This window comes from Felis catus, chromosome A3, assembly GCF_018350175.1.
Source record: "Felis catus isolate Fca126 chromosome A3, F.catus_Fca126_mat1.0, whole genome shotgun sequence".
NCBI lineage: Eukaryota > Metazoa > Chordata > Mammalia > Carnivora > Felidae > Felis > Felis catus.
Window position 1 is genome coordinate 124,796,170 of NC_058370.1, and position 26,114 is coordinate 124,822,283.

Genomic DNA, 26,114 nt, shown 5'->3' on the forward strand with positions numbered 1-26,114 from the left:
TTCTCAAGTACCCTTTAGGACACTCAGCGCAGGTTTTACTGAGCAAGCTGGTGCTGTAGGGGGGATGGAAGCCTCTGGAGTCGAGGGCCCCTCTGCCCCCCCTTGCTCTAGGCTGGCTTTTCCCAGAATGAAACAGGATCCAGGATCCTGCTCCGGTCTGAGCCAGGACAGCTTATTAGCTGGAGGCCCAGCTCCTTCAGATTTATGGTCTGGAGCCCCTCATCTGAGGGCCAAGGTCTTTTGATCTGAGCCCAGGGTTAGGGGCAGGGGATTCCTGGGTCTTAATTGGCATCAGCCCGGCTGATGCTGACCAGGACTCCGTTCCAGCCCTAGCCGCTATGGCAGATGCTGATTGGACGTGCGGAAGTCTGGGAGGAGGACGGGGCTTTGGTCCTGCTCTGGGGCCTCATGTGCAGAAAGGCCAGGAGTGAGAATTAACAGCCCCGAAGGACCTTCTTCCTGTAGCAGCCCCCAGACTTGACCCATCCCTGACCCCTTCCCCTTCCCTCTCTGACCTCACCCGGACTGAGTCATGTCCTTCCTCGAGGGGTGGCCCTGTGCCTGGCCCCGAGCTGGGCACTGTGAGAATACAAGGACAATCAAGCAGAAGCAAAGTACGCTCCCAGCTGAAACTAACAGACAAAATATAGGCCGTGCTTTGAAGTTCCTCAGCCCAGAGTGTCCGTTTGCATGAGTTTTATTATGTTTTGTTCTTTTGTTTTGTGGCTAAAATACCCCATATATATGGGATACTTGGAGACAGAGAGACTTTAGGGAGAGGAGGGGCAGGGAGGAGAGCGGGGAGGGAATCTAGCTATTTCAAAACCTAACGAAAAGGGTCAGGTCTTTTCAGATCTGTGGCCCAATAAATTCTCTCTGGGCTTCAGTTAGATGGAGCTCGCCTTCTCTCCTACACAGGGTGAGTAGTGAAGAACAGAATTAATGGCGGCTCTGATGAACACGGACATTTTTCTCAAGCATCGGTAGGGTGTCCCACACCTGTCCCACGCTGGGCCTTTGTGAAACTGGCAGCAGCTAGGACAAGGCTCCCACACTCAAGAGTTGACTTTAGTGTTGGGAACCCAACACTCCAAAGCAAAAGTTGCTAGAAGATGCTGTCATTCCGGGCAGGGAAGGCAGAGGAGGAGAGACCAGGTCGGAGTTGGCAGCTGCAAAGGGCAGGAGTGTGGCCAGACCTCAGGGACAGCAGGTCCACGTGGCCCTGCTGGCCTGGAGAAGCCTCAGGAACAGGCTGAGGAGAGAGATGCCACTGTGTCTCGGGCTGGTGACTCAAGCAAGCCACGCTGGCTCTGGGGAGACAGAATAGTGTCTCACTCATGAAAGGATAGTTTTTTATTCCTCATGAAAGATGGATGAGGTTCTCTCAGGCAGAGCAAGGAGGAATGAGGATATCAGACAAGGGATCGAAGTTGTGATTCAGGCAGAAAAGCAGGGCATCAATGCACCAAGGCTTGAGTCCATCTCTATGTAGGGTCTATTGAAGGTCAACTGTTCTATGATGCCCTAGTTTTGTATTTCTTCAAGTCCTCCCTCATCTTCCCTGGTCACTTAGTGTCTTTCTGTTAAGTACTAGATGCTTCCTAAGGGTTCTCTAAGTAGAGAAATTATTCCTTGAGTGTATGGCCAGGCAAAGTGAGGGTGCATCCCAGACCACGTTTTCCAAGCTGAAAGAGCTCTTGCTTTATTGAGGTATGGCTTACATATAGCAAGATTCACCCAGTTTAAGCCTATAGTTTAAGAAGTTCCACCAAATGGAAATAGCCATATACCTATCACCAAACAAGATACTGAGTATCTCCCCACAAAATCCCCCCATGCCCTCTTCTAGTCAGTCTCCAACTTCTCCTTCCCCCCTGAGGCTTCCACTAAATAGCTTTCTAGAGTTACAGTTTTGTCTTTTCTAGAGTTCATATACATATAACTGCATATGTAGCGTTTTGTGTTAGTCTTCTTCCATTTATTTATTTTTTAAGTTTATTTACTTTAAGAGAGAGAGAGAGAGAGAGTGTGTGTGTGTATGAGAAAGAGAGAGAGAGAGAGAGAGAGAGAGAGAGAGAGAGAGAGAGAGAGAGAGAGCCAACTCCAGCACAGACCCTGACTCAGCGCTCAATCCTACGAACTGAACCCGTGAGGTCCTGACCTGAGCTGAAACCAAGAGCCAGATGCTTAACCGTCTGAGCCACCCAGGTGCCCCAGTCTTCTTTCATTCAGCTGCTAAATTTTTGGTTAATGCTCTTGCGATTCACCTGTGTTGTTGGGGTACTTTCCTGTTTTGTTCCTTTCTGTTTCTGAGAGTCACTGTCTGTGAGCTGATGAGTGTTCCGTTTTCCCATTTTTGGAGATGATGGCTGACACAGCAGGGAGGCTGTGTGTGTGTGTGTGTGTGTGTGTGTGTGTGACACCAGGGCCTCTCTTCACTCTGTCACCCTGCCCAAATGGGGCGGGTGGGAGGGCGGCTAGAGCCCGACCTCACAGCACCACAGGACCCCAGGAAGGGTGGGAGCCCAGGAACCCGAAGGTTGGGTGTCGAAGGGACTTCCTAGGCATCTTTAGCAATAACAGCCACGGTGATTTAAGAGCCCGTTCTCTTCGAGCATCTCCAGTCCTCACTGAAGCCATGTGGGGAGGGCTCTGATCTCACTTGACCGCTTGAGCAGACTCACTCACAAAGGCCAGGCAACTTGGAGTCACAGAACCATTGGGGCCAGTTAGGATTCGGGTCTCCTCAGTTTGTGGGCCTCCAAAGCCGCCACTTCCCCACAGTCTCCCTGACAGGGGTGAGGTAGGGTTGTCCTGGGAGTTTGGGAGGTCAGAGGCCGTGAGACCTGCAGGGTCGGGGAGGCAGGTGCAGACCCTCTGAGGTTGGTAAGGACCCTTCTCAGAGTCCCATGTAACTGCTGGTAGGAAGGCTGTCTGCCTCCAGGGCTCGCAGAGGAGGGCGGGAAGTTCTCCTATCTCCTGAGGGCGAGCGGGGTGCGCTCCTGACTGCCCTGGGGTGTCTGAGGTGAGCTCTGAAGTGGGGTGGGCGGCAGCTTCGGAGGAGCTGAGCACAAAGGACGGGGGGCACATGGGCCTTCCCGCTCTACCGCCAGGCTCCTGCCTGCCCCAGGGAGTCTGAGGAGCGAGGCTACTTCACGTGGGTCTGAGAGCCGCACCCGAGGCAGCCTGGGAGCACCTCCTGAAGTTCTCTGCTCAGCTTATGATTCTTTTCATGCTGCTCCATAGGGGCAGGGGGACAGGAATGGGGCCGGAGGTTCAGAAATCTGAGCAGTCTCGGCTCTGCCACTATCTGACTGTGATTGCTCCCCTCCCCTTTCTGAGCCTCAGTTTCCCCATCTGTGAAAGGAAGCAGTTTTAGAGACAGAGGACAAGAGTGCTGTCCCATCTGATTCTAGATCTCTGTGGAGTGGTCAGTGACTCAAAGAAACTGAAAGTGAGAGGACCCTTGAGGGAGGCACAAGGCGCTGGCCCTCCACTCTCTGGACACTCCGGGCCTCTCCTGGTGGAGCCTGTCTGAGGAAGGGGCTTTGCTCTCCTGCCAGGGCTCCCTGGGGCTGCAGCGAGGACCTGGTCCCCACCAGACAGCAGGTGGAGAGGGGGCAGGTGGGGAGGAGCTGCAGAGGCAGGCTGGGCCGGAGCAAGAGCTACTCCATCGAAACCAGGTCAGCCCTATTGCAGCTCCTGACTATTATCCCAGTGAAACTGGGAGAGCGCACACCTGGGGCCATTTGCTCAGCGTCCCGGTTTTACGATCAGGGCGCCTGAGCTGAGGAAAACATGAGTTCATTCCCGCTGCCTCCGCCTCTCTGAAGGGCTGCCTCTGTGTGGCCCACGCCAGCGCCTCGGCCTCCGCAGCCTGGCCCGGGGGCACCACATCCACTGAGCGGAGCCAGGGAGGAGGCCGGCCCCGCCTCAGCCCCAGGGCCACGGGAAGGCGAACAGGCTGCCAGCGCCCCGTCCTGTCCACAGGAACGCGTGTCGTGCGGTGGGCCGCGGGGGCCCCCCCGGAAGCAGACGCACAGGAGGACAGAGCCGGCCCCCTCTCTTCCACATCCCCCGGCACCGGTCTCAGAGCTCGGGACGTGCAAGGCATTTCTTTCACCGACTGGCCAGAGTTAAAAAGGCACAGGTGACTCCTACCTCTCCTATTTCCGGAATGTTCCTCTGGAAGTTCTCAAACACTGGTGCATCCTAGAAGGGAGACTTCTCTTCTTCCCTTCCCCTCCCCCCACTCCCTACCGAGCCTCCCTCTTCTGCTCCCAGCTCTGACTCCCTGTTGTTACACCAGAGCCCCCGGCCCCTAGGACTGGGATGCCACAGGAACAGATAGACCTCAGGGAAGCAGTGCCTACTTCCCGAAGGCTTTGTGCACATCTTGGCCCGGCAACGCCCTTCGGTTGTCATTTAAGGCTGTTTCCTGCCCGTCAGGTCACAGATGTTCCCAAAACTCTGGCTGCACTTGCCCCCAGACCTCCTAGCAGGGACCAGTTGTGCTGAATGTCTCAGAGATTTGCCTTCAGACTCAAAATGCCATGCGGCATACAGAAAGCCTTTCTCTGGATCTGTGCCACAGCCTCCATCAGCTGCTCCAACACAGCTGTCTTCAGTCTCTGGTCCCTCGGTCAGGGGTTGGGAGGACACAGGTAAGTGGGGTGTGGGCAGCGGGGTGGGTTGGAAGATGGTAAGACCAAGGCTGTGGTCCTGGTTCCTGGGGGAAAGGAGACACCACGTTAATGAAAGGTGGGCAGGGCAGCGGGGACACGGAACAGCTAGGGTGGTCTCGGAGGCCTGGTCCCGAGGTAGGAGCTTGAAGCCAGGCAGGACCTGAGGATCGGGAGCCCAGAGTCAATGGGCAGCCCAACTCTCCTCAGTCCTGTTTTCCTGGCTGCTGCCTTGGGCGTGAAAATAACTATCTCCACCCAGTAGCCCCACTCTACCCTTCCAGTAGCGTTTGTCATGTCTGTGGCCTTCCTGCATCTTTTGCACACGCTTCCTGTGTCTGGAGAATTTTCCATATGGTGAGTCCTTCCCGGTTAAGGTCGAAGCCAGAACTTGCTCCTCTGCCTGCTGAGGGGAGGTACTATGACCAGGCTCTGCTGTTTTCATGTCCCTGAATGGGACTTGTAGGGGTCCTCCGTTGGAAAGCATGGTGGTGGAGGCATCTGGCTCTTCTGGGCAGCAGTGGCAATTTCTGGGACCATGCCTAAAGCAGGGCTATGTATGGTGTGGTGGCGCCATTTTGTCTTCTCTGGGCAGCTCCTGTTTTGTGGGTTGGTCGTATTGTTCTTGGCTTCATGGCAGCCAAGTCTGACTCTGGCCTCCTGGGGGTTCTGTGAGCCTCATAATATCTTTTAATAACTTACTTTTCTGCATAATCTCATTAGAGTAGACCGTGTTGTTTTGCAACTAGGATCCCTGACTGGTTTACCTTTTGTCCCCCAAGGCCCCAGCATTTTTGGAAAAACTCACCCCAGAAGGGGACAGAGGAGGAATCCCAGCCAATACTAACAGTTATTAACCCTTTAAACTGGCTGGCACTCATAAAACATGTTCACATCCACCATCTTATTTGCTCCTGTGTAACCCAACTTTGAGTTCTTAGGGTGCCTCCAAAGTCTCCAAGATTATGGGATTACCCTTTTCTGTAATATTTAAATACATTGGCTTGAGTCCCTATCAAGGATAAGGTTAAGACCCTAAGATGTCTCTCCTCCAATGTCATGGAGAAGTCTTGGTGACAAGGAGGTTTACTCTGGTCTGTCTCCAGTGTCCTGCTTCTGCTTGAAGTCCCTACCATCCCCGTCTCCTCCTTGTCTGCATTGTGTCATTCCTGGGGAGACTCCCCTCTCCCTCTGGGATCCTCTGTTCCCCAAAGGGCCACCATAACACAGGCTGAGACCACCAACACAGGCTGTGTAGCAGAACTTAATGAAATTTAGGAAAAAAGGGGAGATGACATCACAAAACAGCATGGTAGACAACCTCTTTTCTTCTTAAAAATTTTTATGGTGAAATATGTCCCACACATAGAAAAACACATAAAGCATAAATACACATTTTTACAAGTTATTTTATTTTTATGCTTATTATTTATTTATTTTTAAAGTTTATTTATTTTGAGAGGAAAAAAAGCAAGCAGGGGAGGGGCAGAGAGAGAGGGAGAGAGAGAGAAAGAATTCCAAGCAGGCTTCCATGCTGTGTGTGCGGGCCCTGTGGGGGGCCTGACGCGGGGCTCGATCTCACGAACCATGGGATCAGGACATAGGCTAAAACCAAGAGTTGGACACTTAACCGTCTGAGCCACCCAACCGCCCCTTAACAAGTTATTTTATTTATTTATTTTTAAAATTTTTTTTTTCAACGTTTATTTATTTTTGGGACAGAGAGAGACAGAGCATGAACGGGGGAGGGGCAGAGAGAGAGGGAGACACAGAATCGGAAACAGGCTCCAGGCTCTGAGCCATCAGCCCAGAGCCTGACGTGGGGCTCGAACTCACGGACCGCGAGATCGTGACCTGGCTGAAGTCGGACGCTTAACCGGCTGCGCCACCCAGGCGCCCCTTAACAAGTTATTTTAAAGTGAACACCTATGTGACTATCACCCAAGACAAGAAATAAGACAGTGCCTCCAGAAGACTCCCATGTGCCCTTGCAAATCATCTGTATTGTGAAGTATTTCATACATTCCGAAGAGCGTGTAAAATGGGTAGATACAATCCGAACAACAATCATAAGATGAGCATTTGTGTGCGCGTTACCTGTAGCATTACCTGTACCTTTGTGTGCTATTCCCTGGTCATACCGTACTCCCACCCCCAGTCCTCTCGCTAGATTTTCTGTGTCCTTCCAGACAGTGGAGTGTTTGGCGCTTGTCTCCATCAGCACCCTGGCAGGACACAGCACACAACCAGGGGAACTGGGGAAAGATTAATGAAGGGACGGTTTACAAGGTGTGAATGGAGTTAAGGGAAGATGGGGCTGGTGACAGTGGGGAGCCATTACTACTCCTAGACCTGAGGGGTCAAGAGGAGGGAGTGATTCCCAGAACCCAGGGGGAGAGCTATAGCCCTGAGACAGGGCCCCCCTCTGGGGCCTTGAACTCATGGTAAATAGCCTCCTGAAATGGGTCCAGAAGGGACCAGGGCCAGTCTGCTTGGCCTCACTCTCCTCCTTCCTCCACACCTGCTGCCGCTTCCATTGGCTGGACCTGACTGGACACCAGAGAGCCTGGGGCATGAGGGATCCCATCCAGGTGACTGTAAAGGTCAGCTCCTGGGCTTGGAGCGGGGTGGAGAAGGGTGAAGAACGGATCTGGATCAGGTGTGGGAAATGGGCAGACAGAGCCAGACTTGAAAACCAGAGTGGTAAACACAGACCAGACATCTAAGGGAAAGGCTGCCGGTGTTAGTTGAAGATAGAGAAGATACGCGGAATAGAGTCCTTGGGCCACTGTGTGGCTTCTGAATCGCCAACAATTTACAAAATCCCTTTCTGGGGACATTGCTGGACAAGGCCCTGAGCGAGGGCATCTGGTAGGGCTGGGGTGTGGGCCACATGCAGGACATCTGGCAGAAGAGTGAGCCGCTTTACACTTTTCCATTCGTTACAAGTTCCCCACAGCCCACACACTGTTCTCAGGAGCAGGGTAAACCAGAAAGTCCTGTGGGGCGGCCACAGGCCAGGACAGGAGGGCATGTGTTTCCCCAGTACCTGGTCAAGGCAAGCCCAGGGCAGGGCAGATTTGGGCCAGGCTCAGCCAGGCCTCTGTCCTCAGGATGGCGAGACAGCCTGGTGCCAGTGGGCTTGCTGGTGGTGGGACAGCCTTCTGCACACGCATCTTGCCTGAGTCTCCCCTGCTCCTGCGTCATCCACATCCCTGAAGCCCCGTCTTCCTGCACCATCATCTGGGGGGGGGGGGGGTGACTGTCTGTCTCCTCCTCTCTAGGTCAGCTCTGCTGTATCCTTTCTTTTCCCCTCAGCGTACTCTAAGTTTTGGGGCACATGGTCCAGTAGTTTCGCGAAAAATATTGCCTCGGAGGGATTGTGGTATCACCCATCTAGAATTGTCTTTATTCTCATGCATTATTGGTCATTTGTCCTGATGGAGGGTTCTAGATTGGAGAGCATTTCCTCTACCATCTCGGCTATTCCTTCATTGTCTCCTTGTGTCCCAGTCCTGCTGATGAGACAACCAAAGCCATCCTGATTCCTTATCCTTGGCACGTGGCCTGTGGTCTGCCACCCCTTACCGCTTACAGAAGCCTGCCTAGGGCCCTGGTTGTGTGAAATGCTGCAGAGGTGTGCCTGGTGTGGGTCTGTGTTCACCTTCTCCCCGGACTCTTCTTTCTTTCTGTCACGTGACATTGGATCCCCTGGACTAATCCTCCATTGCTTGAAATCTTTGCTCTCCTACTTTCCATTTCTGTGTCTTTTTTTTTCCCCCATTCTTATTTCTAGGAAAATTCCTCAACTTTTTCTTCCAACTTTGTCCTCCAAACCTCTTTATGGCTGCTATCATGTCTTAAATTTCCGACAGTGTTTTATTTTTGTTCTCGGAACATTCATTTTTAAAAGTCGTTCTAGGGTGGGGCTTGCCAAACGTGGCCTTTGTTGGAGAGAGATCTGGGTGGACCCTTTGTCGGAACATCGCCAAATATCGGTACTAAGGTTTTCCTCTTGAGCAGGCCAGACTTTTCAGAGAAGACTCTCCTAGCCTCCTGCCTAGAGGAAAAGCGGTATCGTCCAGCATTTGGGGTGCTTGGAGCAGAGGGAGTGCTGGGGGTACGGTCGCAATATGTGCAGGATCCCCCAATTTTCCCACCTTCTCTTTAGTGCCCCCCCCCAACTGTACCTAATCCCCAGCAGGACGGGAGGAGAGGAAAGGGGTCTAGGGATCTGATTGTTCCTTAAACAACTTCCAACCAATCCCCCCCGTTGTAACTCCCTCTTTCCCCTCCACCTGCAGAGGTTTCCTACCCGGCTTCTGAGCCCTCTGAGCCCTACTGGCTTGGTGGGCTTGGTGCCACCCTGTCCCCACCACCGGCTGAGCAACAGCCTTTCTCTGTGGGTTGGATCAGTTACAGCTCATCGGCCAGCTTCCCAGGTCTGGCTGTGGTTATTTCCTCTTTAGTTTTCCTCACCCTTCCCCTCTCTTGCTGTTTGAGCGAGATTTGGGGGAAAAGCGAAACTAGCGTACGTTTAAGCTGACACTTTAAACCGAAACCCTCGCATATTTGTCTTACACAAGCCCCCCAGGCATGTCCTGAGCATGGGAGTTTTTCCCCCGGCCCTCTCCTCCCACACATCAACCTGCCCCCACCCCATGTTGCTTGGAAGCTCCCCCCACCCCTCCCAGCCCCCTCCGAGGCCCTCTCCCGACCCTGGGGTCCAGGCTACACCCCTGATCCTTCTGAGCCTTCTGGCCTTCCCACTTTCCTCCCCTCGTCATCCGGACTAGATCCCTCTCGTCCCCTGAGAGAGGCCATCAGTGGGCTCCACGGTTCCAGACAGCAGAGCGCTCCCACACCCCAGGCAGCAGGGAGCTCCTGGCAGGGCTGTCCTTCCAGAGGAGCAGCGGGTGTGGGCTGACACTTGTGGGTGCCAGGCCACAGCGTCTGGGCCTGCCTGATTCCGGCACAGCTGTGGTGGCCACTGCAGGCACCTTGCTCGGGCCCCGCCCCAGCATTTGCCTCAGCTGCTGTCTGCTTCGTTACCTGAAGGTTGCCTTTACAGCTACAAAAACCAGGCACCCCCTGGAAGTGGACAGTGGCTGATGCTCCCCAGGGCCACCCTCAACACTGAGGGACAAGTTGTTTCTGGAGAGATGCCCAGACTCTTCCTCAGCAGGATGAGGCTAAGGCATGTTCCACACATTCCCCAGAGGGTCCCCTGTGGAGCTGGGCCCCAGGTGCCTAAGGCAGTAACCAGCCCTCCCAAACCACCCCACTTCTTGGAATCACAGTCCCAATAAACTAGTTGAACCCAACTATCTTAGGCTCTGCTAATGGGGTACCCCAAACAAAGACAGCTGTGAATGGAGATATGGCAGGTAGCCCCTTATGTTAATGTTCTCACTGGGAACCTTCCCCCAACTCCCAAACCCACATCCTGGGCCACACAACCACTCTGCCTCTTCCTTTGCCTTCACCCCATGCTCCTCTAGTGGCCAAGTTCAGCCAGCTCCCTCTTGCCAGCCCCACCTCCTGTATTTAGGCCTGCCTCATCATCTCTTTTGAGAATGGCAGCCATAGCCCCCTGACTGGTCTCTTGCCCTGACTGGTCCCCTTCAACTTTTCTGCCCCAACTGGGTCAAGTGGCTATGTGAAACTCTCCAGATTTGGGGAAATTTGTGGCAGTAGAAAACAACCCTGGATATGTATGTATGTATGTATGTTTATTTATTTTTGAGAGAGACAGCAAGTGGGGGAGGGGCAGAGAGAGAGGGAGACACAGGATCCGAAGCAGGCTCCAGGCTCCGAGCTGTCAGCACAGAGCCTGATGCGGGGCTCGGACCCACGAACTGTGAGATCATGACCTGAGCTGAAGCCGGATGCTTAATGGACTTGAGCCACCCAGGCGCCCCAACCCTGGATTTTTATAATGCAAAGGTCTGTCTGCCCCAGACACTTTCCACAGTCCAGCCAGGGAATGGGTCTGGCTTGGCGTGCTAACAGTATCGGGGTGTGGGGTGCAGGGAGGTAGGGAGTGGCCATGGAGAAAGCACTCGATTTTACTTCTAACCCTGGCTCTCTGCTTCTACCCTGCACCCTTCTCTGTCAGGGACAGCTGCCCCCCACCCCAGTTTCAGCACAGATCCAACCTTCTGGGGGAGCTCATGAGTTTGGAGATCCTTCCAGTCTGAGTCTACTCAGATTCATCTGGAACTTCCATGATGGACGGAGGGTCAAGAAGAGAGACAGACTGACCAGGGAAAGACAAAAATGGAGAGAAAGGAGGACCTGGAGGTGGGATGAGGGGAGGGGAGAGGAACAGGGGGATTTTGTAGCCCAGAAGAGGGGCTCAAGTGGAGACCTGGGAAGAAGTGTGAGGTGCCCATTCTCTGTGTGGAAGCAGAGGATGGTTCCCAAGTAGGTTAAGTCAGGCAGTGCTGGCTGGAGCTGAGGAGGGTCAGAGGAGGAAGGAACAAAGGTGTTCTCTGGCATAACACGGGGCTGGGAGCTAGGACACCAGGGCTCCTGTCTGGCTCTGCTGTAGGCTCACTGGGTGAGCTTGGGCAAGATCTTTCCTTCTCTGGGCCTCTGTGGAAAGTGGAGGCTGAGAAAGCTCATCTTTTATTTACCCTGCATCCCTGTCCCTCCTCTGGTCCTTCCTCTCCCCTTCCTGGAGATTGCCTCCTCCAGGCAGCCTCCCTGAGCTTTTCCCACCTCTCTGGCTGATGTCCCTTCAGCCACAGCCTGGGCTCCCCTGGCATCAGGACCTCAGCCTGCTCACAGTCTGCTCTGGGGTTCTCTGTTTGGGAGATGGGCTCTCCTGGGGCTAAGAGCCCTCTGAGGCAAGGACCTCCTCTGCTTTCTGTCCACTTTCCTCATGGGGACTCTGTAGCACTATCAGAGGCCTGTACCAGGGAGGGTGGAAGACACTAGAAGGGGCATCTGCCCTGGGAATAAGGATGACAGGGTCTGGGGAGCAGTGGGGAGCCAGCAAAGCTTCTGGTCCCTGGCTCAGATCTTGCCCAGGCAGGCTTATAGACAGATACTCTCAATGTCCTGTGGTCAGTGCCAAGATATGGAAAGTACAGGTTAAAGTGGAAGCCCAGAGAAGGTGTGGCTGGCCCAGTGAAGAGTGTGGGGGAACCACAGGGGAAAGTTAGAGAAATGTCCTAGACTGAGCTGAGTCTTGACAAACGAACAGCTCTTGGTCAGGCGGAGGGAGGGATGGAAGGGGGTGGGTGTTTCAGACAGGGCCTCTCCTGGCCCATATGGTACCTTTGTGTGAATTAGACAAAAGTGCCCCCTCCGGGCAGATGCAGCCCCCTGCACGGGCGCGGCCTGGATCTGAGCCTCAGAGTGACCTCTCAGTCAGCCATTATTCTGCCTGTCACAGTGCAGGGTGGCTTGTATATGCCATGGCTCAGAGTGATCTCTGACTGGCAGGGTAAAGAGTCCCAAAGATGTCCACTTCCTAATCCCTGAAGCCCGTGAATGTGCCACTTCACAAGGTGAAAGGGACTTTGCAGATGTAATTAAATTAGGGATCTTGAGATGGGAAGATTATCCCGGATTATCCGGGCTGGCCCTAAATGCAATCATAAGGATCCCTTATAAGAGGGAGGCAGGAGAGTCAGCCTTAGAGAGAGAAGATGTGATACAGAAACAGAGGTCAGAAAGGAGATTGGAAGATGTTCCCCTGTTGGCTTTGAAGGTGGAGGAAGGGGCTCTGGGCCAAGGAAGGAGGTGGCATTTTGAAGTATGGAAATAGATTCCTGCTTAGAGCTTCCAGAAGGAACATCTTGATTTTAGCCTCTGAACACCCATTTTTGGACTTCTGACTTCTGAGGGATAATCCATCTGTGCTGTTTTGAGCCACCATGTCTGTGGGAGTTTGTCACAGCAGCCGGAGGGGCTCAGGTGTGAGCCATGGCGTTTTGTGTCCCATGGCTGAGGGACATTGTGTCTGGAGCCCAGAGTAGGTGAGGTAGGGGATGGGGGAGGTATTCCAGCGTCACTAAGGGCCTTCTAAGTCCTAGAAAAGAGAGACACAACAGAGGGCAGAGTCCTCTCCTGCTAGCCTCATCTTTCCCTTCATGCCTCACCCAGGTGTGGGGCCACTTGAGATAAGGCACTGACTTTGGAGGAAGAGCAAATGCTGAAGAACGTTCCTGAGGGCCCAGCTGGGAAAAGGTTATTGGCTTCCTGTGTGTGCCCAGCATGTGAAAACCTTACGCACCCACGTCACAGGAGGGGTTCTAGCACACCCTTTCTCCTCTTCAGCCTTCTTCCTCACAGAGCCAAGGGTGAGGCAGCTTGTCCTTGGCCATCAGAGGTGCCCTAGGTGTGGCCCTGTGGGGCCTATCTGATGCCAGGTCTCCAAAGGTGACTGCCCTTTGGGGCAACCAGGTTGAGGAGCCGAGGGTGGGTCTCACAGGTCTGAACCCCGGGCGGGATGCACAGCAAGTGCAGGAAACTGATTTTTCATTTACACCTGTGATCGCTGCTTGGGCGAAACCCTGCTCACTTCACCTGAAAGATGAGGATCAATCAAATTAATCACAGAGCACAGCGCCCGTGGTAGGCACACCTTGCTCCATCCACCCAACCTCACATGTGATGCCCCAGTTGCTCTGAGCCATGTCAGTTCTTGAAAAACCTCCTGCTTCTCACCTCTGCAAACATCTGGCTCTTTCCCCATTGCTGATCTGCCTGGTCAACCCCTCCCAAGCCCTCAGGTGCCACATCCATGAACCTCCACTCCCGCAGAAAAGCCCCTCCACTCCCGCAGAAAAGCCCCTCCACCTTTGCTCAGTCCCCCTGTCCCCCAACCACCTGCCACATCATGTGGAAGCGGGGCAAAATTTCCTGCCTTCCCTTCTCACGTGGCCCAGATCTGTGGTCCCAAGGCAGCTGCAAGATGTTCCAGACTGATACTTTCCTGCTGAATTTGATATTTAAATTATGCATATTTCATATTTGTATTAGTAATGTTATTGTACCATTCAATCCTATTTATACGTTAAATGTGAATTTCATATACAAATATGAAATTTACATATAATATTTGCATATGAAATTTATATTTATAAGATAAAGAAGGAAAGAGGAAAAAATTTTAAAGGAAATGCTGTTTCTTTTCTTCTCCTCTGCTGGCCTGGCAGAAGGGAGTTCTAGCAGAAGATTAGAGGAAAGCTTTGTAAAGCTTAGTGGTGTGTCATTTAAGAACTAAATGTCAGGGGCGCCTGGGTGGCGCAGTCGGTTAAGCGTCTGACTTCAGCCAGGTCACGATCTAGCGGTCCGGGAGTTCGAGCCCTGCCCGGGAGTTCGGATCTCGCGGTCCAGGAGTTCGAGCCCTGCCTGGGAGTTCGAGCCCTGCGTCAGGCTCTGGGCTGATGGCTCGGAGCCTGGAGCCTGTTTCCGATTCTGTGTCTCCCTCTCTCTCTGCCCCTCACCCGTTCATGCTCTGTCTCTCTCTGTCCCAAAAATAAATAAACGTTGAAAAAAAAATGTTTAAAAAAAAAAAGAACTAAATGTCAGATGGAAGGCAGAATTTTATTTATTTATTTTTAAGTTTATTTTTATTTTGAGAGAGAGAGGGAGAGTGTGCACACGAGTGAAGGAGAGGCAGAGAGAAGGAGAGACGGAATCCCAAGCAGGCTCAGCGCTGCCAGTGCAGAGCCCGATGTGGGGCTCGAACCCAAAAATCATGAGACCACGACCCAAGCCAAGATCAAGAGTCAGATGCTCCATGAGCCACCCAGGCACCCCTGGAAGGCAGAATTTTATTTTATTTTATTTTTAATATTTTTTTAACGTTTATTTATTTCTGAGACAGAGAGAGACAGAGCATGAACGGGGGAGGGTCAGAGAGAGAGGGAGACACAGAATCTGAAACAGGCTCCAGGCTCTGAGCGGTCAGCACAGAGCCCGACGCCGGGCTCAAACTCCCGGACCGCGAGATCATGACCTGAGCCGAAGTCGGTCGCTTAACTGACTGAGCCACCCAGGCGTCCCTGGAAGGCAGAACTTTAAACGCACCTGCCCTTGACCTAACAATTCCGCTTCTATGAAAGTATTCTGTAAATATATGACACTTATTCAAATAACGTGTTCACAGTCATTCATTGTAGCATGATGTGTAATAGTGAACAGTTAGAAAAAAAAAGCATTATAAGCCATTAATTGGTGTTTGGTTAAACAAATTATAGTATATTCATTTAATGAAATACTATGATATTGTGCTATCATTAGCCAACAATGAGGTATCTCTACAGTGGTATGAAGTGAGCTGTAAGATATGTTGAATAAATTTTTAAAAACCCCTGTGCAGAATATTGTGCAACCATTTACATAAAAACTACATGTGTGCAATGTGTATGTGTGTGTACACATGTGCATCAGATTTGTATTATTCATAAAATGTAGTGTATCTGGAAGGCGCAAAATATGGGCAAGGATGTGTTCCTCTGCAAAGGCTCATAGTGTGGCATTAGCACCTTTTGAATCTTGTACACTAAAATATACTAAAATAATATACTATACTAAACTAAAATAATACTAAATAATACCGAAATAATAAATACTAAAATACTATACTATAGTAAAGCATAAAAAATTTAAAAAATAAAATAATAAACATCAAAAAAATAAAAATAAATAAAATCAAGAAGACAAAAAAATAAAACAAAACAAAATAATGAAAGCATAAATAAAAATAATTGAAGTGCTTAGAACAGAGCCTGGCACGCAGTACTCGTGAGTGAATCTTATCTGTTGGCCTCCTTCCTCCAAGGCTGACCTGGGTACTTCTCAGTGTTGTCACTTCATTATGTCCACACCTTCACTCTGTCATTATATTAGTGTGTAATAACTGCCTAGATACATGCTTGTCTATCCAGCTAGACTAAACATGACTCCAGGGCAAGGACGATATTTTGCGCCTTATGCACCAAACAGAGACACCAGCAGATAGTAGATTGTTGAGTGAATGAATGTATTAGAGGGAAAAATGAAGGGATGGCACCCGCTCTCTAGAAGCTCGTGGTTTAGTAGTGGGACAAGAGTCACACATGACACATTTCAGTGAATACAGGCCACATATGACAATGACTCTGTGAGCCTCTAGATTTAGAAAGAGAAGGAAAGACTCCCAAAGCAGAGAAGTGATCACAGCTGCAGGGCCGGGGTCCAGGGGTGCAAAGATGGAAGTCAGAGGACAGCTGGTCTAGGACTGACGCAGCACGGAGGCTGCAGCAGAAGGACCGGATCTGGTGTGGCGGGACAATTTGGGAGAGACCCAGCCATGGCCAAGGCAGCAGAGCTATACTCAGGTAGACTGCTTCTCCGCCAGCCAGGCTGGGAGGTGGCTTGGCCATCCTCCCCCTTCACTACAGCTTCCATCTCAGAGCCGCGCAAGGGCATCTGAGTGGCACCTGACCCTTGCCATCTGCCTCTCTGGGCCAGCCCTCAGGCATGGAGCTGGTTAGCCAGCCTGTTCCCCTATCTTGGTCTCCAGCCCTGTGGGAACTGGGTGTTTTGTCACTTTTGGAAGCTCAGTGCTGGAGTCTGACAGCATGTATGCATCCGTTTCTATACTTGTCCCAAAAATTGGCTGGCCTGCTAGGAAAGATTATTAGTATAATTACTTGCCTTGTCATTAACCAAGACCTGACTTAACCTTGTTAGGTCTTGGGGGCAGGGAAGAAGGGGGACCGGGCTCAGGAATACTGGCCAATCTCCCCAAAGGGAGATTGCAAATCGCTCCAACACTCAGTTGCTTTAGCAAAACCACTATTTAATTCTCTCTCGTGATTCTGTGGGTTGACTGGGTTCAGTCAGCTGGTTCTTCTGCTGGTCTTGCTTGGGGGTCTCTGATGCCGGAACCTTCAGATAAAGGCTGGGGCTGGAGTCACCCGCGGGCTGAACAAAGATGCTGAGTCAGCTGGGCCTTCTTCCTCTCTACGTGGCGTCTCCACACAGTCCCTTCAACAGTGTAGCCAGATATCTTACATGGTGACTCAGGGATCTCAAAAGTAAACCTTCTAAGAAAGAGGAAGTAGAAGTTGCTATTTCTCTTGAAGGCTAAGGCTGGAACTGGCTCTGAATCACTTCTGCCACATTCTGTTGAATAGTGTGTCACAGGCCAGCCTGGATTCAGTGTGGAGGAGAGACTACCTCATGGCCTGAGTGTGAGTCATTGAAGACCATCGTTGGAAACCAGCTTACACAGCCCTGCAGAGTGATGGAGGTGATAGCTGAGGCACCAAGAGGGAAGTGAGGGGTGGTCTGTAATGACAGGGATAGATCCTGTCAACTGGGCTTAGGGAGCCTCCCGTGCTGATCTTGGCTCTCTGACATGGAAACGCTGAGACCGGACGGATCTCCTTTACACAACAGCCTCCCCACTCCAGCCACATACCCTGCCTGGGCTCGGGGCCTTGACTCCACTGCCCTCTGAACGTGACCCTTGACAGGTCACTTTAATGCACAGGCTGAAAGAAGTCTTGAGCGGGGCAGTGTGTGTCTGGCCACTGCAGGGGTTCCAGCCTCCTATACCCAACTGCTTCCTAGGTTGTTCCCCTGGGATGTTCCAAAGGCGCCTCAAATTCAGTGTCAAGAACTAATCCCCCACCTCCCTCTTCTTTTTGTTTTGTTTTGTTTTTTATGTTTATTTATTTATTTTTGAGAGAGAGACAGAGAGAGAGAGAGAGAGAGAGAGAGAGAGAGTAGGGGAGGAGCAGAGAGAGAGGGAGAGAGAGAATTCCAAGCAGGCTCTGCACTGTCAAGCATGGAGTCTGATGTGGGGCTTGAACTCACAAACTGTGAGATCATGATCTGAGCTGAAACCAAGAGCAGAATGCTTAACCAACTGAGCCACCCAGGCACCGCCACCCCCCTCCCCCACCTCCCTCTTCTGAGGGAAGCTTTAACTGGAGCTCCAAGGTCATTTGTCCTTATACAGGAGATGGCTCAAGGGACTCCATGTTGATTCTCTATTAGCAGAAAAGAAAAATCAAGTTCAGTCAGGTCCAGAAGTGTTCTTGATATAGTAAAATGTGGGTGATAACCATGCCTGGCTCAAGATTATCTCCTGATTAGCAAATTGGATAAATTATGTGGAAGCATTAAAAAGTGTAAAATGCTATAATGGAGGGAGGGACTGATATTTAAGGAAGGTGTATTTGACTTCTGTTGATTTATCTGTCTAGTATCCATTCTCCACTTCTGATAACAGAGCCCCCTTTCCCCTTAAGAAACCTATTCCATGGTTTGGACAGGGCTGGCCTGTTTGAGAAGTAGATACATGCCTCAGGCATAGCCATTATCTCTGACCATTAGGATTGGCTCAGAAATGGGCATGTGAACTCAGACAAGACAATTGAGAGTCCTCCAAGCTTTTTCTGCTCAAGTTCTCGGCAAAGGTAGTCTCTATCAACTGAAGTTGCTAAGGTCAGTATGGCCTCCCATATTGGGGGGAGAATCCATTTGGGAAATACAGAAAGACAGAGCCCTGCTGACATCACCCAAGCCTCTGGATCCAACACTGCCTGAAGCCAGAACAACCCTGACTTTTCAGTTCCATGAGTCAATCAATATATTATCTTTTTTTGTAGCCTGATTCAGTGTCTCTAAAAACAAACACACACACACAAAAAACCCTCTTTACCATTCATTTTCACCATCCCATGACTTACTTGAAGACTTGGTTCAAATTCTCTTTTTCCAAGAAGCCTGCTTGAGGAACCCCATCCTGTAGTATACATGTCATTCAGATTTCATTACCTTGTACTGGTTCATCTGTAATATTATAAATGTTTTGGGGAGGGAGCATTTCTGGAACCCATGTGGTCCTCCTTCCAAGTAGCATGGAAGCTTCCAGAGGGCTGGAGTGCTTTGTGTGGGCTGAGTATCTGCATACTGGGTTCACTGCTTGGGGTGGGGTTGGCGCCTATGTGAGGACACAGGCATCTGTGTGAGGGCATGAGGACAGGTGTGGGTGTGTGCATGTGACCAGAGCAAAGGTGTTGTGCATACCTGTGTGTGTGTGTAAAAAGCCAGTGTGTGAGCACATACACAGAAAGACGGGCAGTGAGACTGGTTCAGGGACAAGTCCCTGCAGGGCTGGCAGGACTGTCCCTGCTTCAGCCTCGAAGCCCAGGCACATGTGTAGCAGAGGAACCCAGAAGTGCCCTCCGTAGAGTGGCTGTGGTCGCGTGGTGTGGCCTTTGGTGGAGACTTCCTTTACCTTCATAGCTCAGCTTGGATTCTTCAACCACAGAGGCCTCAACCCTTTCATTTCTGACTCCCCAGCACCTAGTGCATGTCCCAGCATGTTGTCAGAGCCCAGGGGTCAGTGTTGAAGGAATAAATGAAGGAATGAATGCTCTGGATCCGGATGATTGCCTCCCCCTTTTCTTTCTTTTTTTTTTTTTTTTTTAAATTTTTTTTTTCAACGTTTATTTATTTTTGGGACAGAGAGAGACAGAGCATGAACGGGGGAGGGGCAGAGAGAGAGGGAGACACAGAATCGGAAACAGGCTCCAGGCTCTGAGCCATCAGCCCAGAGCCCGACGCGGGGCTCGAACTCATGGACCGCGAGATCGGGACCTGGCTGAAGTCGGACGCTTAACTGACTGCGCCACCCAGGCGCCCCATGCCTCCCCCTTTTCAAGCAGCCCAGGGAGGAAGTGACACCCCTTCTCCAGTCAGGCAGGCCAGGCGGTCTGCAGGTGCTGTTCTCTGAACCCCTCACTGTGCTCTCACTCTCCTCTGGCCCTTTGCATGGCCAGGTATCCCTGCCTAAGACACACTCCTCTGTCTCTCCCTCCCCTGCATGGCCTACCATCCGAGACGTCTCAACTAGGACACAAGACACAGCTTCCCCAGAAGTCTGCCCCTGCACACGCTCACACACGCTCTTTTCATGGGGCCCCACAGCACTGGTCCTGGCATTTATGGAAGTGCTTAACACACTGCATTATGAATGCCATGTTTGAGTGCCTGGGGGCTGGGATCATGTCAGATTCTGTTTTTGTTTTATTTCCACTGCCTGGTCTCCATTTGTTCATTTACTCAACAGCTGTTTATTGAACACCCATGAATCTGCCAGGCACTGTTCTAGATGCAGGCAACATGGAGGTGAACATGACAGAGAAGTTCTCTGCTCTCATGGAGCTTCCACCTTAGTTGGGGAGGGAGAGACAACCAGCAAGCAAGCAAGCAAATGCTCAAAATGGAAACAGATCATTTCAATGAGGCTAAGTGCTATACAGGAAAGAAATCGTGGTGATGTAGCTGAGAGCTTGGAGAGCCTGGAGGGGTCAGAGAACGCCTCTTGAAGGAGGCAGTGTTTAAGCTGAGACAGGCAGAAATCTGGGGGAGAATATTCTAAGTAGAGGGAAGATCTGAAGAGCTTCCCCCAGGGTGGCATGGTGCCCTGCCACAGCAGGATGAAGGCTGATTCAAAGGAGCAGTGGGGAGAGCTGAGGTCGGAGAGGCAGGGAGAAGCCCTAATTTTGCAGAATTTCTGGCCATGGCAAGGAACCCAGGTTTTATTCAAATTACAATAGAAAAGTGACGTGACCTTATTTAAAATCTCCAAAGATCACCCTGGCTGTTGTAGAATGGCTGGTAGGGAACAAGAGGAGGCTTGGATTGGGAGACCAATCACGTGGAGGAGACTGTGGCAGTCATGGATGTGGAGAAGAAAGGACGGACTTGGACATATTGAGTTGAATTTATAGGACTTGGTGAATCTCATGTGGCTTGGAAGAAAAAGGGGGGAACCCGGGAGGCCTTCTAGTCTTGGGAGTCTGAGTGTGTGCTGGTGCCAGTTTTGAAGATGGGACAGATCAGATCAGGGTGGGGACAGAAAGCAAGAGTCTTGTTTTGCCTGTGTCAATTTTGAAACGCCTGGTAGATATCCAGAAGAGATGACAAGTAGATATGAGCCTGTAGCTTAGTGGAGAGGTCAGAGTTGAAGATGCAAGTGTAGGAGGCATCGACATGCAGATGGTTTTTAAAGCCTTGATGAGATCATCCAGGTAAAGTGTGTTTAGAGAATAGAGAACAATGACCAGGCCCCGACACATGACATTTAGAGGTTGATTGAAACCAACAGAGGGGCCTGTGATGGTCAGAGAGAGAAAGAGAGAAGAAAAGTAGGAAGATGGTTTTCCTTGAAACCAAGAGAAGAGAACGTTTCAATGAGACTGAGCCAACCATTCCAGCACTGCTGGTACAGCCAACACATTGGCAGAGAAGTGACACAGGCTTCAACAACGTGAAGGGTGCTGGAGATCTTGACAAGGCAGTTTTAGTGGAGTGTTGATAATGGAAGCCCAACGTGGGGTTGCGGGGGGGGGGGGGGTTATGGAGAGAATGAGGGTGAAGAAGTAAGAGCACTGGATAGGGAGATCTTCCTAAAGAAATTTTGCTGTGCCGGAGAGCAAGCAATTGGAGCAGTAGCTACTGGAGAGAAGGGGCATCAAGGGGAAAATTTTTTTAATTTGTTTTTGTTTTGATTTTTGCTTTTAAAGAGATGGGAGCTCCTAGAGCATTTATGTGTGCTGATGGGAAAGATCCTGTGGAGAGGGAAAATTATGATGGAGAGGGGATGATCATAAGAAAATTTCATGAGCAAAGATCTTGAGAAAGAAAGATGGGATCTATAGCTCAAGACAGAGTTGGCTTTAGACCGGAATTGGGGTGAGTAGATGGGTACAGATGCAAGTAGGCTTATAGTTTTAGTGATGGGAGAATGAAGAGATTCCTTCTAGCATTTTATACTTTCTCAGTGTAGTACAGGACAGAGTGATCAGCTGAGGACTAAGTGGCATTTGAAGACAGAGAAGGTAGAGTGAAATGGCAGAGAGGTATAGGGAGGACGCCATGTTGGGCGCCCATTTGAGAATTCTGTTAGTTGAGTGTGATCAGTCACCATGGTGCATGTTTCTCTCAGCCACACTCAGCCACACAGGTGCAGGCATAGAGGAAGCAGAAGTTAAAATGCATGGCTTTTGGACAACCCAGGGTTTGGGCCTGACCGAGCGGATGAAGTCTCTTCAATGTTCCCACTGATCTTGGCCTCACTGACAAAGAAGCCTATGCCGTCACTGCCAGCCCCCACCATGTTCAGCACTCAAAAGAAGGTCAGCCCTTCCAATGTCTGGGGGAACTACCTGGGGGCGGGATAGAAGGGTGAGATCACTGTATGGAATGCTCATTCCTGCGCCCCCAACCTCCTCACCTCCCTGCTCCGGCATGACGTAGACGAATCACACCCATGTGGTGGACCCAGGAACACAAAGATAACACAGTGTGGGGCTGGGTCCTGGCCCCTGACAAACAGGCTGCTCTGGGACCCAGCCCAGCCACAAAGAACTTCTCAGAGGAGTTTTATTGGGGTGCATGTGTGTGTCTCTCTTCTTCACTGTCAGGCACCCACTTGCCTCCGGAGAAAGGGCTCCTTCATTCCTGGGGTTAGTCATCCACCCCTGCGCAAACAACGGGCCCTTTCCACAGCTTTCTCACCCACCCTGGGCCAGGGCCTAGCACAGTCGCTGGCACAGAAAGGTGCTTCATAAATTCTTATTGGATACGTGAATGAATGGACACATCAAAGCAAGCATCCATCCAAGGCAGGAAAACCCTTGCCTTTTGCCTGGTCAGATTGAGCAGCCCCTCTGTCATCTCTTCCCGGCAGTGCCGCCTGGATGAACAAGACCAGCTCTGGCAGAGCAGGAAGGTCTCCAGGTTCAAAGGAAGCGCCCCCTGAGAGGGGAGGGCAGAGAGAGTTCTCAGGGGCTGAGGAAAGAAAGAAAGCCTGTCCCTTCCCTGAGTCTAGTACAAAAGGGCCCGGTGTCACTTCAGTTCTGGACACTGTGGTGGGCATCAGCTTGACTGCCTTCTCCTGTGACCTTCTGGTCATAACCTCTTGGAGGCCAGAGCAGCTTCTGGTACATAGGCCCTGGCTCCACACCAGCCATAGGGAGGCTCTCGACCTCAGGCTGAGGGCCCTTTGAGCAGAATGACCGCCTCAGAGACTACAGGGCCAGGAGGTCAGCCAGTCAGGGATCATACCAAGAAGGAATTGTCATTTCCAGCAGGGCTCCCAGGCCTCGATCCAGCTGAAAGAATTGCTGAAGATGACCTACCCCTGGGGGTCCGAGTCTGAGGGGAGATGGGCCGTCATGACCGTTCTCCTGCTCCTCTATCCGTTCCCACCTCTCCTTTGTTGCCAGGATTCTCCTGAACACCCTGGTCACCTACGTGAGAAATGGAAACCGCAAGTGGCTTTCTGGAGAAATTCCAAGCAGTCAACCTCAGGGAATACTCACCAAGCCCTCTGGGAGGGGTTCTCGACCTGGCTGGGAGCCAGGAGAAAGAGTGAAGCCAAGAGGGCTGAGGGCCCAGAAGTGGTGCAGGTGAGGGGTGTCCGCACCTGGCTCCGGGCTCCTGCTGAGGTGCTGGGCAGGAGCAGGCCTCAGCTGCTAGGGCCAGGCCCAGGGATGCTTGAGAGAGCTGGTGGCCTGGCTGTGGCTGGTGAGAAAGGAGCCACTGCACATGTGAGGGCTGAGAGTAGAGCACACCCTGCCTAGCAGCACCCCTGCCAGGGAAATATCACTCATGAGAAGGCCTTCGAGGAGCTTCCAGGGTGGAAGCTTGCACCTTCCAAGCAAGGAGTTCCCATGGGTGAGCCTGGCGATCCCTTCAGTAACCGTATTAGTATCCTGGGGGCAGCCGTAACAAGGCACCACAGATTCAGGCTTAAACAACAGAAATTCGTTCTCTCACACCTTTTAGCCCCATAGGAAGATAAAGGTGTTGGCAACGTAGGTTTCTCCTGAGGCCTCTCTCCTTGGTTTGCAGATGGTTGCCTTCTCACTGTGTCCTCACATGGCCTTTCCTGGTATGTCTCTCTCTTCTCACAAGCGCACCAGTCATTGGCTGAGGGCCCACCCTTATGACCTTACTTAACCTTCATCACCTCCTTAAAGGCCCTCTCTCCAAATATAGTCATGTTCTAAGGTACTGGGGGGTGAGAGCTTCAGCATATGAATTTGGGGGGTACATAGTGACTATGGGAAGGCTATCGTGACTGTGACTGTGCATGTCATGGAACAATTGACTGCTGGGCCAGTTCCACATATACAGCAGGCCCACTTCCTTTGACTCACCTCATTTTTCCCAGAACCTTGGAGAAGAACAGCCATTATTGGCCCATTTGATGGACAGGCTGAAGCAGAGCAGTAAAGGGGCAGCCCTGGAGCCTCGGTGTCCTGGGTGCTCCTCATCTACTGTCCCGTGCTTTCCAGCAAGGTCATGTCTGAAGATCTCACACCACCCAGCTGGAAGAGCCTCCAGCAACCTGCGTGCTCTCTACCTGTATGATGTGGGAGGAAACTGAGGTGGCAGCCTGCTCCCTAGAGGTGAAGTGATTCATGAGGCCCATAAGATTACTAGCTGATGCCATGTCTTATCTCCTTGACTCACTTCACTCAAGCTCTGACAAGCTCAGTGATTTGCTAAGGGTCAGACAGGTCCTGGCACCCAGAGGGCAGAGCTTATCCCCAGTCCCCCTAGAGGTTCTTTGCAGGCTTCTGGAAACTCTCCTGAGTAGGTCTCTCTGGGGTGGGCCATCCTACCAAGGCTCCACCCTGACAGCCTCTGCCCCTGCTCTCCGGGGGTCTTTGTACCTCCCATGCCTGAGAACTCTGTATCCCTGGGCCTCACCCTCATCCCTCCATGTGGGTGTGAAGGGGCTCAGCTCACCGGGGGGGGGGGGGCTCCTGTGGAGGGATGAGGGCTGTGGCAGGCAAGGTCAGGTGTGAAAGGCAGCCAGGAGGCCAGAATGCCCAGTCTCCAGGACACTAGCCAGTTTGTCAGGGAAGCCATAAGAAGTGCTTCTTTGAGTTGGCCCTGCCTGGTCCCACCTAGTAAGGAAGCTTGACCAGCTGCCCTTTGTTCACGGGCTAAGGCCTTACTTTGGTTTCCTGTTGGAAAGCTTCATCTAGATACTTCCAAGGAGCTCAAGCTCTCTGGTGTCTTCCTCTGTGGCCATGGCAGATGAAAGGCCAGAGGGCAGATCTTTCCCTAACCTGGCCATGGCAGGTGAGGGGTCCCTGGGAGGAGCACCATGGCCTAGAGATCTGCTGGGTTTTGACGGTCAGCTTCTTCCAGCCAAGCAAGCGCTAGAAGGTCCCCATCCACCACTTTGGGTTTAATGGTGGCTCCAGAGGTCTTCCTGCCTGACCGTAGCAGCCTGTGAGTCCATCCACAACCGCCAGGTGGCTTGGGCTACTTAGGATCTCTTCTAACCAGCACCAGCATTAAGGCCCATCCTCACTGAGGCCAGCACATAGTGACCAAGAACAGTCCCTTAAAGATCCTTTCATTGACTGTGGAAAATGGAGCCAGAGAACCCACTTGCTCATGTCACGGTGCCACTGGGTTTGTCTTAATCGCTGCTGCGTCCCAAGCTGACCATAGAACCTGGAAGGTGGTGGAGTTGAATCAATAAACAGATTCCCCAGACAGTTCAAATCCCCTTCTCCTGGCCCCACCCACCAGGGGTCACCGTCAAGGACTTGAGATTCAGTCCATCCATCGGGGCAGGCGCGTGGGGGACACCTCTCCATTATCACCAGGAGCCCACAGTGGGTTGCCTGCATGGGAAGAGACTGTTGGTCTGACCAGGGGCATTGCTGTGAGCGTCGGGCTTTTCAGGAAATAAAGAGGCATTGATTGTGTGAGACCTCTTGGCAGGTAATTGAAACTGCCTGATTCCCCTCAGACCAAACCCTGAGGTGCCCCGGGCTGTGAGCTGGCACGGTGGTTAAAGGCACTGACTGGGGCCTGGCCGGACTCCAGCAGGAGCAGCGTGGGAATGTGGCCTTCAGCCCCTGCTGGGCCCCATGTGGGGGAAGTTGGCCACCAGGTGGGGGAAGTCATCCAGGCCCGAATACCAGGGCCGTCTCTGATGGGCACTTCTGGGCAAACCAGGCTTCAGAGGGCCCCACAGCAGCCGCTGCTCCTGTGCCACTTGTCCCTCCACGTGGCTTCCTAGGACGGCCTTTTGGTGGCCTTGGGGACTCACGGGAATTCCCTCACTCCCACACGGGGATGTGGCCATGGCAGCAGGGCTGAGCAGGGTGTACCCCTCACAGGGACAACACCTGGCCCACCTGGAGGAGGCGGGGTTAGAGCAGAGCGAGTCCTGTGATGGGTCGTCTGAAGACCCTGGCTGCACCAGCCCGTCCTGTGTTTCTCCACACCGTTGACCCACCAGTGACTATAAGGTGGGTACAGGGGGCCGGGGGGTGCTCACGTCTAGGGGTAATGAGTGGCTGGCCTGGCAGGCAGCGGTGGCCACAGATGGCTTGTTCTGCCGCATATTCTTGGTCTAGCCTGGCTGCTCCAGAG

At 52.0% G+C, this 26,114-nt stretch overlaps 1 long non-coding RNA gene across 3 annotated transcripts in view; it reads left to right on the forward strand.

Moving 5' to 3' along the window:
* LOC102900104 overlaps positions 1–26,114 on the forward strand; it is a 72,979-nt gene that overhangs the window by 25,374 nt on the left and 21,491 nt on the right. The window contains exons 1-2 of one of the 3 annotated variants that reach the window (XR_006595935.1): positions 2,583–4,664; positions 21,652–25,990. The exons of 1 other annotated variant lie outside the window; for it this stretch is intronic. This is a non-coding gene — a long non-coding RNA (uncharacterized LOC102900104). Of the gene's footprint in view, positions 1–2,582; positions 4,665–21,651; positions 25,991–26,114 lie in introns of those variants that run through there. One more of the 3 variants, XR_006595933.1, reaches the window with a different exon arrangement.